Here is a 13375-nt window from a genome sequence, read left to right as displayed (position 1 = left end):
GAAGCTCTACCTCTAAAGCGTTTGACACTGATCACTGACTCTGTTTCAGGAGGTCACCTTTTAAATGCTACTCTGCAATCAATGATGCTAAAGCAGTCTGAAAAAAATTGTATAAGGGTTGTCAAGCTGACAATAGTCTCACTATGGAGCTTGAAGTAAGAATGCCTGTGTTAAAAAGCCAGAAAAGCATCTCTAGCTCCTTCAAGCCCCCTGCCTCTACTCTTCACCCTAGAAAATTTAGCTATAGACATCTTTCAGTTTCTATGTCAGTGATGGAGTGTAGAGAAGGAAGGAAGGAAAAAGGAAAGAAGAGACAGAAAGGAGGGATGGGTGCAGGATGACTTGCAAAATTAAAATGCACAATACCAAGTGCAAGCAAAGAAGGAACCAGTATAAACTCTTATGTACTGTTGATGGTAAACCTTTTCAGGAAAAAAAATAGTATTCCTAGTGGGTTTGAAAATGCATGTAATCTGTGACCTAGGTGTCGCACTCCTTGGAACAGTCTCAAGACACCCTGCATATTTATACCAGAACAGATGGATAAGAACATTCCTGGCATCCCTGAGTTTAATAGCAAACAAACTCAAGTCTATAACGAATATTCTACATGTAGCAGTGTGGCTGATGCTCCCAAACTAATCTTGAGTGAAAAAGCAATTCATAACAGGATAAACACAGTAAGAGTGTAAAATGTTCAAAAGTAAATAGTATATTATTTAAAGAAGCATTCAAAAAAGATACAATTACAAAGAAAAATAAGAGAATTATTAACACAAAATTTAGCTTTGTGTTTATTTATGTTTGGAGAAGAAAGAGAAGCATTTTATTGGAGAGAATAACATGAGTATTGGTAATACTCTACTTTTTTGCATTTTAAAATTTAACCATGCATACCCTGATAGACACTCTTGAAATTACTTTTAAAATAATGATATTACAAACTTAATAATAAAATTGAAAATAGAAATTCACTTAAAATGTTATATGACTTTAGTCATTACCTTTCTTTCTTAAAGAATATTATAGCTAAACGGATATTCTTATTATCAGATATAATAACATTTGCATAGAATTGTGTGATTTATTAAGATTATTAAGAATATTTGCAACATTTTAAAGTGGATTTGACTATTTCTGAATGGCAATAAAATAATAGAAGCTCAAATGTGATGTATCCAAGAAAACAGAGCTAAATTGAATACACTGGTGGCTCATTCATGTCTGTAATCCTAGCACTTTGGGAGGCTGACGCAGGCAGATTGCCTAGGTCAGGAGTTCAAGACCAGCCTGACCAACATGCTGAAACCCCATGTCTCCCAAAAATACAAAAATTAGCTGAGCATGGTGGCAGGCGCCTGTAATCCCAGCTACTTGGGAGGCTGAGACAGGAGAATCGCTTGAACCCAGGAGGCAGAGGTTGCAGTCAGCAAAGACTGGGCCATTGCACTCCAGCCAGGGCAACAAGAGCACAACTGTCTCAAAAAAAAAAAAAGAAAAAAAAATGAATACACTGAAACTCTGGTCTTGTGACTCAGCGACCCAATAATCTTCTTACTTGGCTGTACTAAAATCTCACACCCATTCTTGCTGTGCTTCTTATATGTTACACTCGTTAATTATAATTACTTGGCAACTCATCATTTTCATTTCATCTCTCAACAGTCCCCTCTTCAAACTCTTCACTCCATTTGCTCACAATTAACTTAAAAATCTTCTGCTCTCTCACATGCCTTGTTCTTTGCATATCTTACTTCCTTTGCCTTTGGTGCGCTATCAAATTGTACTTTCTCTCTATTCCTTTTAGTTCACTCATTCTGCTTCATTCTTCAGGTCTCAGCTTAGATGTCACTTGATCAGGACTCAGGTTAGGTGTTTCATAGTATCCTTCACTGCATTTACTTTCAGGGTACTTATTGATATTATTTACTAAATTGTAAGTCCCTTGAGAACAAGCGTTTTGCATTGTTTACTCTCATTTCTAGTATCCAGATCAGTATATCTGTTAGCTGTCGGCTTAACCAGGCTGCAAAACAAAATACCACAAAACAGTGGCTTAAGGCAGCAATCATTTATTCTTGCTTATGCATTTGCAGATTTCCTGGGGTTTGGCTAGTCTGAATTTGGCTGCAAGATGCAGATTGAATTCATCTTTGCTCCACATGTCTCTCCTCTTCCCAGGACCTGTGAACTAGCTGGGTCATGCTTTAATCATAGAACATTCATACAGCATGCAGAAGGACAATAGAATATGCAAGCACATTTAAAGCTGCTAATTTACTTACATCATGTCTGCTAATATCCTTTTGAGATAGTCATGTGGCCAATCCCAAAGTCAATGAGTAGGAAAGGGCACTCTGCCTTTAGTGAAAGGAACTTTAAAGACACATAGTAAAGAAAGTGGACACAAGGAGGGGTAATAACTTAAGACCAATATATATCACACCCAGTGCATGCCATACACAGGAGAACTTCTGGATGCCAAACGTTGCCCTGTTGTTGCCTTGTCTTTCCTTTCTTGGGCTCCTTCCTCAATCACAGAGTCCTTTTCTCATGCTGCCTCTTCTCCAAACTTCACCTACCCTAGGCTTTTACTCATAACCAGGACCTATTTCTCAACTGAGTATATCCTTCTGTTCCGCTTTATGCATCATAATGGATGACTTTAGGCCACCAAAATGTCTCGATATCCAGGATAATGGATTGTTAATAGACTTACATAGGTGAGAGTGATGATTTGGAGAATCCAATAACTTTTCCTAGAACTCCTTAAATTCCTCATTAGTCTTCAGGGATCTACTTTATGGATAGTAGAGCTGAGCCTCCAACATCTCCTGGCCAGTGTGTCTTATGGTTACTGTTACCTTATCACTAATTATAAATGTGTCTTGCTTACTCCTTAATAGTAAAAAATAGAATTATTTTTCATTCTTCTATAAATCCCTTTTAATTTAAATTGATTAAAAAATACTAGAGGGAAAAGGAATAAGTAATAAATATATTTTTTTAAATGCTATCTATATTTAGTCTCTGTCCCAGATATATTTTATTTGAGTAAACAAATCTTTTAAAGGTTCTCTAGGAGCCAGTATATATAGTTTTATGACATTAATAAAAAACATTTAGTGTATTGTATATGAATAGTGGGTGTTTTAGAATTGGAAATAAGTTTAATTGTATTTTGGTGAGCACTTCAAAGGTAAAGATAGTGGAAATAATTTCGTTCCACTATTTTATTTTTTATTTTATTCATCTTTATTTAGTAATGTTTTTGTTAGCANTAAATATATTTTTTTAAATGCTATCTATATTTAGTCTCTGTCCCAGATATATTTTATTTGAGTAAACAAATCTTTTAAAGGTTCTCTAGGAGCCAGTATATATAGTTTTATGACATTAATAAAAAACATTTAGTGTATTGTATATGAATAGTGGGTGTTTTTAGAATTGGAAATAAGTTTAATTGTATTTTGGTGAGCACTTCAAAGGTAAAGATAGTGGAAATAATTTCGTTCCACTATTTTATTTTTTATTTTATTCATCTTTATTTAGTAATGTTTTGGTTAGCAAAGCTTTTTATATTATTGGAAAAAGTCAAGTATATATACTGTTTCCATAGAGAAACTGTATTTTAAATTGTGTAGCTATAAAGTTTTATTTGTGTCTGTTTAATAATTAACAGAAAAGAAAAACAATAATGATTTGATTTAAAACCTTATCTTGTTCACTTGGACACAGGAAGGGGAACATCACACACAGGGGCCTATTGTGGGGAGGGGGGTAGGGGGGAGGGATAGCATTAGGAGATATACCTAATATAAATGACAAGTTAATGAGTGCAGCCCACCAACATGGCACATGTATGCATATGTAACAAACCTGCACGTTGTGCACACGTACCCTAGAACTTAAAGTATAACAAAAAATAAAATAAAACCTTATCTTATGAGAAATGTGTGAATGTATTATAAACGTAGGTCTGGTTATTTATTTTTAGTTTTCATTATTAATTATTATGGATACATAACAGTTGTACCTATTTGAGATGTACATGTGATATTTTGATAAAAGCGTATAATGTGTAATAATCAAATCAGGGTAATGGGATATTTATCACCTCAAGCATTTATTATTTATTTGTATTATGAACACGCTAATTCTACACTTTCATTTTGATTATTTCATTTGTAGGGTCTGTGGTGATTTTTTTTTTTTTTTTTTTTTGAGACGGAGTCTGGCTCTGTCTCCCAGGCTGGAGTGCAGTGGCCGGATCTCAGCTCACTGCAAGCTCCGCCTCCCGGGTTTACGCCATTCTCCTGCCTCAGCCTCCGGAGTAGCTGGGACTACAGGCGCCCGCCACCTCGCCCGGCTAGTTTTTTGTATTTTAGTAGAGACGGGGTTTCACCTTGTTAGCCAGGATGGTCTCGATCTCCTGACCTCGTGATCCGCCCGTCTCGGCCTCCCAAAGTGCTGGGATTACATGCTTGAGCCACCACGCCCGGCCGGTCTGTGGTGATTTTAAGACGTCGTCGCAGTCCCTGTTTTTTTTTCCCGTCAAGATCAACTGAGATATTTGCCACTTAAGAAAGGGTAACTGTTTTTTCTCTGTTTCATATGTACTTTTATTTTGATTGTGAACCCTTAAGTCTTTTGTGATATGAGGAACTATGCTCAATCTTGATAAATGGTTTCTTTTAAAGATGAAAGCCAACTCACCTCGTTTTGTGTGTTCTAGTTAATTTGTAACCTTAGGGTTCTAATTATGTTTCAATTTGTCATATCTAGACCACCATTTCTAGCAGATCAGTAGACACTAGTTCACTTGTGAATATCTACATGGAAGTCTATGGCTTCCTTGCTGGCATTTTGCTTTTTTGGTATTGAGAACTTCAAGTTTAGGCTTCCGGCACTTAGTTATATGTTTGTCTTGAGTCTACAGAAGCTTAATTAAACTATTCATGTTACATCTTTGACTTTCTTCCATCGTAATGTTTATTAAAAATGTGATTTGAGTTATAAGCTTCTAGTTGCCAGGTGGTTGAGCTCGGACAATAATGCAGAACCTTGAAGAAAAGCAGACAATACAACCTCTCCTAAAGGGGAGCTTTTCTGCCTCTTCAGAATCATTTGCTAAGGAACTCCCCTGACTTCTTCATCGCAAAGCAAAGATGGCTAATCTTAGACAAATTCTCTTACAGCATAGCACTCTCTGACTCAATGGATATGACTCAGCATGCTTGACAGCCAGATCTAGCCTTGAAACATCAAATGCAATTTCCTGGAAACTGTTGTCAAATCTGTTTACAAAGCCAAGCAGAAAAGGTTTCATCAGGAACTCATTGTGCACCTGTCTTGAGTATCTGTGGAAGCTCTTTTATCTGTAGGGAGGCTATAGAAATTACAGAGAGGGTGAGATGTAAAATGTTTACCTGTGGCAATGAACTGAATACAGAGAGAGAGAATGAGTTTTATTTCCTTTCTCGCTCCTTCACTCTCAATACACATGCACATATACAAAATCACAAAACACACACATACACACACACACACACACACACACACACACGGGAAAGAAGTGTAGGGAGGGGAGGAAAGACAGAAAATTGCCATTTCAGTGGAGATCTGGCTAGGTGTCCTATTAAAGTCTGTGGAGAGGAGATCATAAGAACTAGAAGAACGAGTTTTTCTCTCCACTGCTGAGGTGGAGCAAAGGGTGTGAGAATGAGAAAAGAGTCAGAGAGATTTGCATAAAGTGTATGAAAGTTATGTTATACCCCTCCAGCCCATCCACCTCATTATGGTAGTCAAGTTAGTGGTACTTGACTCATCTTACCATGCAATTGGATGCTCCTATGGGACCTACTCATGGAGTTTTTGGGTGAGTCTTTAATTAGGAACCCTTCATGTCCCATTTAGAAGTGACAGTCATTTCTAAATTTCTTATATAGGTCAAGGGAATGCCAGAAAATTAATTCAAATCAAATCATGAGCCAGATCAACAGTTTCTCTAGAAATTGCTCAGTAATGGAAGGGTACCCTTTCAACAGTTTGTCAGATGAGTGGTGTTAACTATGGGTCTTCAACTACAACTGTAAACACCTGGCCATAAAGCAGCTAGAACTGAAAGAATATACATAGTTCTCCCTTTTCAACTCCCCTCTACCTTCTCCAATCCCAGCCTCTGCCAGATCACTATATCAGAGTCCTTCATCCCCCCACCAGGAGTTAGGCATTTGTGACTCCTGTGAAATTAAAAATAAGACCAAGAGGAAGGGGAAGAGTAAAGAAATCAGAAAGAAGACAGATTGAAAAGATGTATTAAATAATAACCTTAGTGTTAGACTGAAAGACATCATCCCCCAAATTTAGGTTTTCAACAAAAGCAGAAAAGGAGGCTCCTGGGTTGTGATAATTCAAAGTTTTATACACACATTTAATTGTGATTGATTGGACAATCAATTACATCTGTTATGCGTGCTTCTTTTGGCAGTGAGGCACCACCTTCTATTCTTTAGTAAGTTTGCTCCCACTTATGAAAAACACTAATGCATCAACATTTCACCTAATTTCCTGGTCAGAAATTTTATTTTTGTTTAACTATATTCAATTTCTTTAAACTTAAGAGGAAAAAGTAAAGTCTTTTGGTTGGTCCTGATTTTATTACATTTATTATACTAGTCACGGTAAATACATTTTATGCTGTAGTAACAAATAAACTAAAACATCAGTGACTTGTTTAATGCAACAAAAGATTCTCTTACTCGGACAGTGGAATGTAGAGCAGCCCTCTTTTATCTTGTAGCAAGACTTTCTAGAACTTTGTTACTTAACAGAGTAGCCACTAACCCCTTGTGACTACTGAACACTTGGAATGTGTGGAGGCTGAATCCAAATGTGCCATATGTGTAAAATACACATGGGATTTATTAGACATAGTAAGATAAAAAGAATGTCAAGTATCTCAATAATTATTTTTATATTGATTGCATGTTGAAAGAATAATATCTTAGTTTAAGTAAAAAATATTATTGAATTATTTAGTCTATTAATTTTAATGAGGCTGTTAGAAAACTTAAAATTACATTTTTGGCTTACATCATATCTCTATTGCATAGCAGCTTTAATCTACGAACACATGGCTACTAAGAGATGCAGGGGTACAACACTTACCTTAGCTACATAGGACTCTAAATAACACGTCATTGCCATTCATATTTTACTCTCCAAAACTAGTCATGAGGCCCAAACCTAATTGGGATGATTGGTGAGTCCCCAGTGTCTGTGCCACACCATCCTTTTTCTCTGTTTGTTTCATTACTCTCTTACATCTATCCTTGCCTATTCTCATTTTTTTCTCTCGTATTCCATTCTTTGTGGAGACACAGAGGTTTCCTTCTTCCAGATAATCTTATTGTCAATGTTTGTGACACACTTTCTGTCCCCAGCCTCCTAGGAAAAGTAATTCAATTGATCCTTCTCTTCTGCTAGAATCCCATATGGAATCATCATAGAAATCAATGTTCAGTGCATCATTTGATATACTATTATTCATCCAATTACAATATCATTTATGGCTTAAGAGGTACATGCTGAACTGTGATATTTAACTTTTCACATTTAATCAATTTAAGATCATGACACAACTGTCCAGAACACCCGACTTTAACATTTCCCATATGATTATTATGTTTAAAAAGAGATGAATACCAATAGAAACTGCTGCCTAATTAAAAGAATTGAAAGGATTGGTAGAACCAAAGGATGGAGGCAATAATTCTACTAGTATCATCTACCAGATATATATTCTAGAAACTGAAGAGTTTAGAGTAAGACATTAGTATCAGAAGAAACTAAATTTTATATCATGAGGTTTATTTTTATTCACTCTACTTCCACTTTTTAATACCTCAAAGTTATAAATCTTGTATGTCTCATTTAACAAGAAGATCTCTGTTTTTTGTATTTTTTTAAATAAGGAGATTAAAACTAAGAAGTGATTCAGAAAAGGAAGCAAGAAAGCCACTGGGTTCCACAGGAGGTCAGATTATGGATTGAATTGACCTATTAAAAATGCTAGGAGCTGCTCTAATACAGCTTCTAGGTTTTCTTTTTCAACTTCCTGCCTCAATGTTCTACTGCATAAGCTCCTATTACAGAACCACAGGCCTTATTGACTCATTGCTGGGGTCAGTCAGGTGCGGAATGGGTTAGGAATTGCTATAATATCTCATTACGTTGCTGTTCTGCTTCATTATCTGACCAGCCTCGGGCAGGGTGCTGGGTATAATGCCGTTGTGCAGTGCAGGAAGAGACAGCTTAATTCTAGCAATCTTAACAACCCATAAAGAGAATATTCTAGAAATTAAGGCACATAAACAAACAAGGATATCTCATCTGCTACACACTTACTTCCAAAACTAAAATGCAGTTACAGTTTTCAAGTTAAAATGTCAAGAGTGTGGGAAGGGATTCCCTGTCACAGTGAGTATTTTGAAGTACAGTTGTTGGTTAAGATCAACTTGCAGATTTCTTTCACCTGTAGGCTCAGGAGAAGTTTTTCTTGGTCGAAGTTGGCAGGGACCTGGCACCAGGGGACTGACCCATGCCACATTGAAGGTCCATTGTCCTCTTATTCCCAATTCGATTTCTGGCATCTAGTTTAGTATTCCCTCATGGTAATCATACTGCCAACTCTATCTGCTGTCAATGCAGTCTCAAAATGCATTGGAAGCCCAGGGCACCAAAATCTAATGGAAAGTTGCCTGCAATCCCGTTTGGGATAGGGGGATGTCAATTGATGTTATATCATGGGCTTTATTTTTATCCACTTTTACTTTCTTCTATGTCAATTGAAATTAGATTTTTTACATTAAAAATAATATGACGCCGGGCGCGGTGGCTCAAGCCTGTAATCCCAGCACTTTGGGAGGCTGAGACGGGCGGATCACGAGGTCAGGAGATCGAGACCATCCTGGCTAACCCGGTGAAACCCCGTCTCTACTAAAAAATACAAAAAAACTAGCCGGGCGAGGTGGCGGGCACCTGTAGTCCCAGCTACTGGGGAGGCTGAGGCAGGAGAATGGCGTTAACCCGGGAGACAGAGCTTGCAGTGAGCCAAGATCCGGCCACTGCACTCCAGCCTGGACAACAGAGCAAGACTCCGTCTCAAAAAAAAAAAAATAATAATAATAATAATATGACTACCATGACAAAAACTAACAACTGATTTTATACATACTGAGCTTATGGCAATTAAACTTTCAGATTTATTTGAGCACTATTTCACTTGTAATTTATTAACTGTTTGGGGGCTTGTTTCATGACTGTCTCCTCCCAGAGATGGTACAGTCTTTGAGGGTAAAGACCTAGTCTCTCTTGACATCGTGGATTCTTCGTAGATGACGGTTGTAAGAATGGACAATCCTCTGTGGTGATTTGATAACAGTGAATATTTTAGCTTCTTTTCTCATGTTTCTGCTACTGCTGTTCGGTGCAATGTGAACCTGCTATTACTATTTTTACTTTTCTGTAAGTAGGGCATTAATGCGCCTGGGTGCCTTCTTGTGACCAGGGGTGGATTCCATCAGGAAGTGGCACACTCATGTCCCAGAGGCCTCTTTGGATACTTAAATAATTATGACATCAGAGGGAGTCGTTGGGTAGATCACTAGACTGGAAGCTAAAGGCATCTTACATTGCTACACTATCTTACAATGTCATTTAAGTTCTCTGAACCTCTGTTTCTCATCGAAAGGAAAAGAGATAAAAATGCCTTTTGTGCTTGTGTTGTTTTTGAAGCTGGAATGTGAAAACAACCACGGTTATACTTTGCATAGAATACAAATTCAGTTCATGCTGAACCTGATCTCCATGAAAATAAATGGTTGTCAGATACAATTCAGATATATCAGATAACAAGTGTTGTTCTTCAGGCCTGATCCCTACTGCAAGTTTTTGAGTCTTCCAACTGGACCACCTATTCCTTTGCTCACTCATACACATCTCAAGTGCACTTTCATATTTCTGAACTTAGACTATTGTAGCAACTTGTAACATTGAAAATGCTCACATGATCTTGCAGAAGTCTTATGAGAAAGCGTAAAATGTGAAGTAATCTGCAATATGTGGGTGCCTAGGAATTCTCCAATCTTTGGATGGAAAAGTCTTTGGAATTCCCAGACTTTCCACTCAAACCATCTTTCCTGATCCAGAAATCTTATGGAAATCACCTCACATGGCCCAATTTGTTAGTGAGGATTGAGGATCTGTCCTTCATGCTTCTCTAGGTGTAGCCAAAAAGGGAATCATGGACAGAGGCCAGAAAGATATGGAAGCACTGGTAGGAATCATAGGAAAATAACTACACTATTTTTTAAATGAGCCTTTTAAATGTCCCTGAGGTGCAAAATCCTAGCTCAATTATAAAGTAATAATTGAGAAAGATTCTGGAATTGTCTAATTTGGCCATATTCTGCAATCCCTGTCTCTAAAATTAATAAAAGGACAGTGTTGGGTAGGCTAACATGATGTATTTTAAGTGAATGAGTCTTATTTTAATTACTCAGAGTGTAGCAATATTCCTGACAATTTGTTCACTCTACTAGGATTCAAAATCATATTTTAAAATATTTTTTTATTCATGAAATATTGCCACAGATAATTGAACTTTCTGGTGATTTTCAGTCACGGGATGTGCACTCCACCATCATTTCGGTGGACACCTGGTGACTGTAGCTCTGCTAGTGTGATGTTCTTCGTGTTAAGTCCTTGGTTAATGCTTTATTTTTCCCATAATTCTTCCTACTCACTGCCATTTGACCTTCATTAAAAAGGCTGAAAACCTGCCTACCACTTCTTCTGCTGCATCAGGCCTCATGGCTAATCTATGAATAATAGTAATTAACATCTGTGCAGGATGATTTTTATTCACAGAGTTTTGAGACATTAATTAGTGTTATAACATCCTTAAGAGATAAGTAATTATAATTCTCACACTTTTTACAGAGGAAAAAACTGAGACACAGCTGGGTTAACTCACATGTCTAAACTAATGCTCAAGAAGGCAAAGAGTAGACAGTACCTGGGGTGTACACTGCTGCTCTCTGCTTGATGTCACTAAGCTGTCTGTCTGCCGATGTGCTTGCTGCCTCATACTCTCAGGCCTCCGCATGGCCCCAAACCCTTATTTTAGTTTGCAGAGTGGGGGCCGTGAGTAGAGTCTGATAAAAAGGGCATATTTTCTGAGAAATCAGGCTGGGAAGTCAGCATGGGTTTTCCTCATGGAGGGTTCTAGGGGAAGTAAGAAATCCCCTTGTGAAATCATTTGAAATGAATTGAAGACATACAGGATGCTTGTCAGCCATTTATCTTCCTCTTACCATTATTGGTAAACGTGGCCCCATGATTTCTACCTTACACTCTAATATAGAAGTAAGTTAGTAAAAATAAGTGACAACTAAACATGTCTACATCAGACCTCATACCTAAATGAACTATAATAGAGCTAGTACTAAAATACAATTTTTCAAAAGTATTTGCCTTTTAATTTATGATGTCATAGCTTTCCACATGATGCATAGAACCTGAGTAGTATCCCATGAATAACCTTGGGTATCTCTTTAGCTAGGTCTTATTTTTAAGTTAACATTTATTGACAAATCTTAGATGTCTCCATTTTGAGTGTGTGCATTGCTTGTGTACTTATGCACTGATTAAAGACATAATTTCTTAAAACTATTCCATTTTTCATAATTTTCAAACTACCTTTTTAACATTTTACATTAGATGATAAAATGTAAATTATGTCTTCAAATTATTGCTTGAAAAGGAAGAATTGTTTATTTTGAACAAAATTGGAAAGGTTTTTACAAGGCACGAGGTACTTGATTGACGTCTCTAGTTACTTTTATGGAGCAACTGAACACCCTTTGCTGATACTTCATGCCTTTCTTTTCTCTCTGAAGTGAGACAGAAGAGAGAACTCATGCTGCAGCTGACTTGTTCCCCCTGCAGACCTGCTGGTCAATTTGGTTTCATTTGGGAGATAAGTAGAAATTGATCCTGTAAATTTTATTTAAGTCTAGACTCCAGGTTAAGAAGAAGCAATGTTGTCACTTTAGACGAGAAAGTCTTCAGATGAAATATGGAATTACGTGATTTCTGAATCTATATGTACTCCATTTGGTCATGCAGCAACACAGGGAGCTAGGTTATATACTACTATACTGCAAAACCAAAACTAGAAATGTCCTGAGGAGAAAAAATTGGCACATTTTAAGAAGCCAGTAGAGAAGGAAAGTTATCAATTACATTTAAAGGCGTTGAATTTTTGTTATTTACACCTGTAAAATGAGAGTTGAAACTGCTACCTTCTCTTCATTCTCAGTGCTGCAGCTTAATTTACATCTTTCTTCCCTTCAACTTATTCCCTTTGTTGTTCAAGTTAATGAATTGGGCCAGTCCTTCTTTACAGAAAAAAATCTTCTGTAACACAAATAGGATCATGTCATTCGCTCTCCTATGTCAGCTCCTTCAGTGATTCCTGGGAGCCTAAAATAGATCTAAGATTTCATAGCATGGGTTTATAGGTTCTTCACCATGTGGTTTCTATATATTCTAAAATCTCCTACTGAAACTTTGGATTCATCCACACCTGCTGCATTGGTATAATTTTATTTGGCTGAGAAAGACATTTCCCACTTCCATACCTTGGTATGTGACAGTGCTCTCATGGGAATATCGTTCTCTTCACTGTCTGCTAAATAAAATCCCGCTCTTCAAGATGCTCCATCACGGTTATTTTAGAAGCACATTTTCTACCATTCCCCCACAAATGGCAGTGAGCTGTTTCTGCCCCATGCTTCAACAGTGCCTCAAACAAATCTCTTCATACATATCAGATTCTATTGTAATTGCTTTAAGGGCAGAAACAATTCCTCTTTTCTTTGTTTACAAGGCACATAATTATGTCCAATAATTATTTAGTGAGCTATTATTTCACCATTCCTATGTAGTTCTCCCTCTGCAAATAATACTGTTGAAATATGGTTCCTTACTGTCCTGTGTTATTAGACACTTTAATGGAGTGTCTGTTGTCTTGCCTGAAAAAACTTGTGAAAATTATAATTATTCACTTCATAAAGATAGTATGTAGATTAATCAGTAGATTCAAAGCGTTCTGAAAATGTAGGGAGTATTGTTCAGGTGTCAAGTTCTATTACCTAAGATCAGTAGTGAGGCTTTCTAAATGTCAAGAGGAAAGTTTGAGAACCTGCTGCCACAGAAAATCTATAAGAAGGTGTGAGCTAGGTGTGAAGTTTCCTCTTAAGTAATTTCACTTCTTTTTTTTTTTTTTTTTTTTTTTTTTTTTTTTTTT

Source organism: Rhinopithecus bieti, unplaced genomic scaffold (genome assembly GCF_001698545.2).
Source record: "Rhinopithecus bieti isolate Rb0 unplaced genomic scaffold, ASM169854v2 scaffold_17939, whole genome shotgun sequence".
NCBI lineage: Eukaryota > Metazoa > Chordata > Mammalia > Primates > Cercopithecidae > Rhinopithecus > Rhinopithecus bieti.
Note: the sequence above shows the minus strand (reverse complement) of the source record.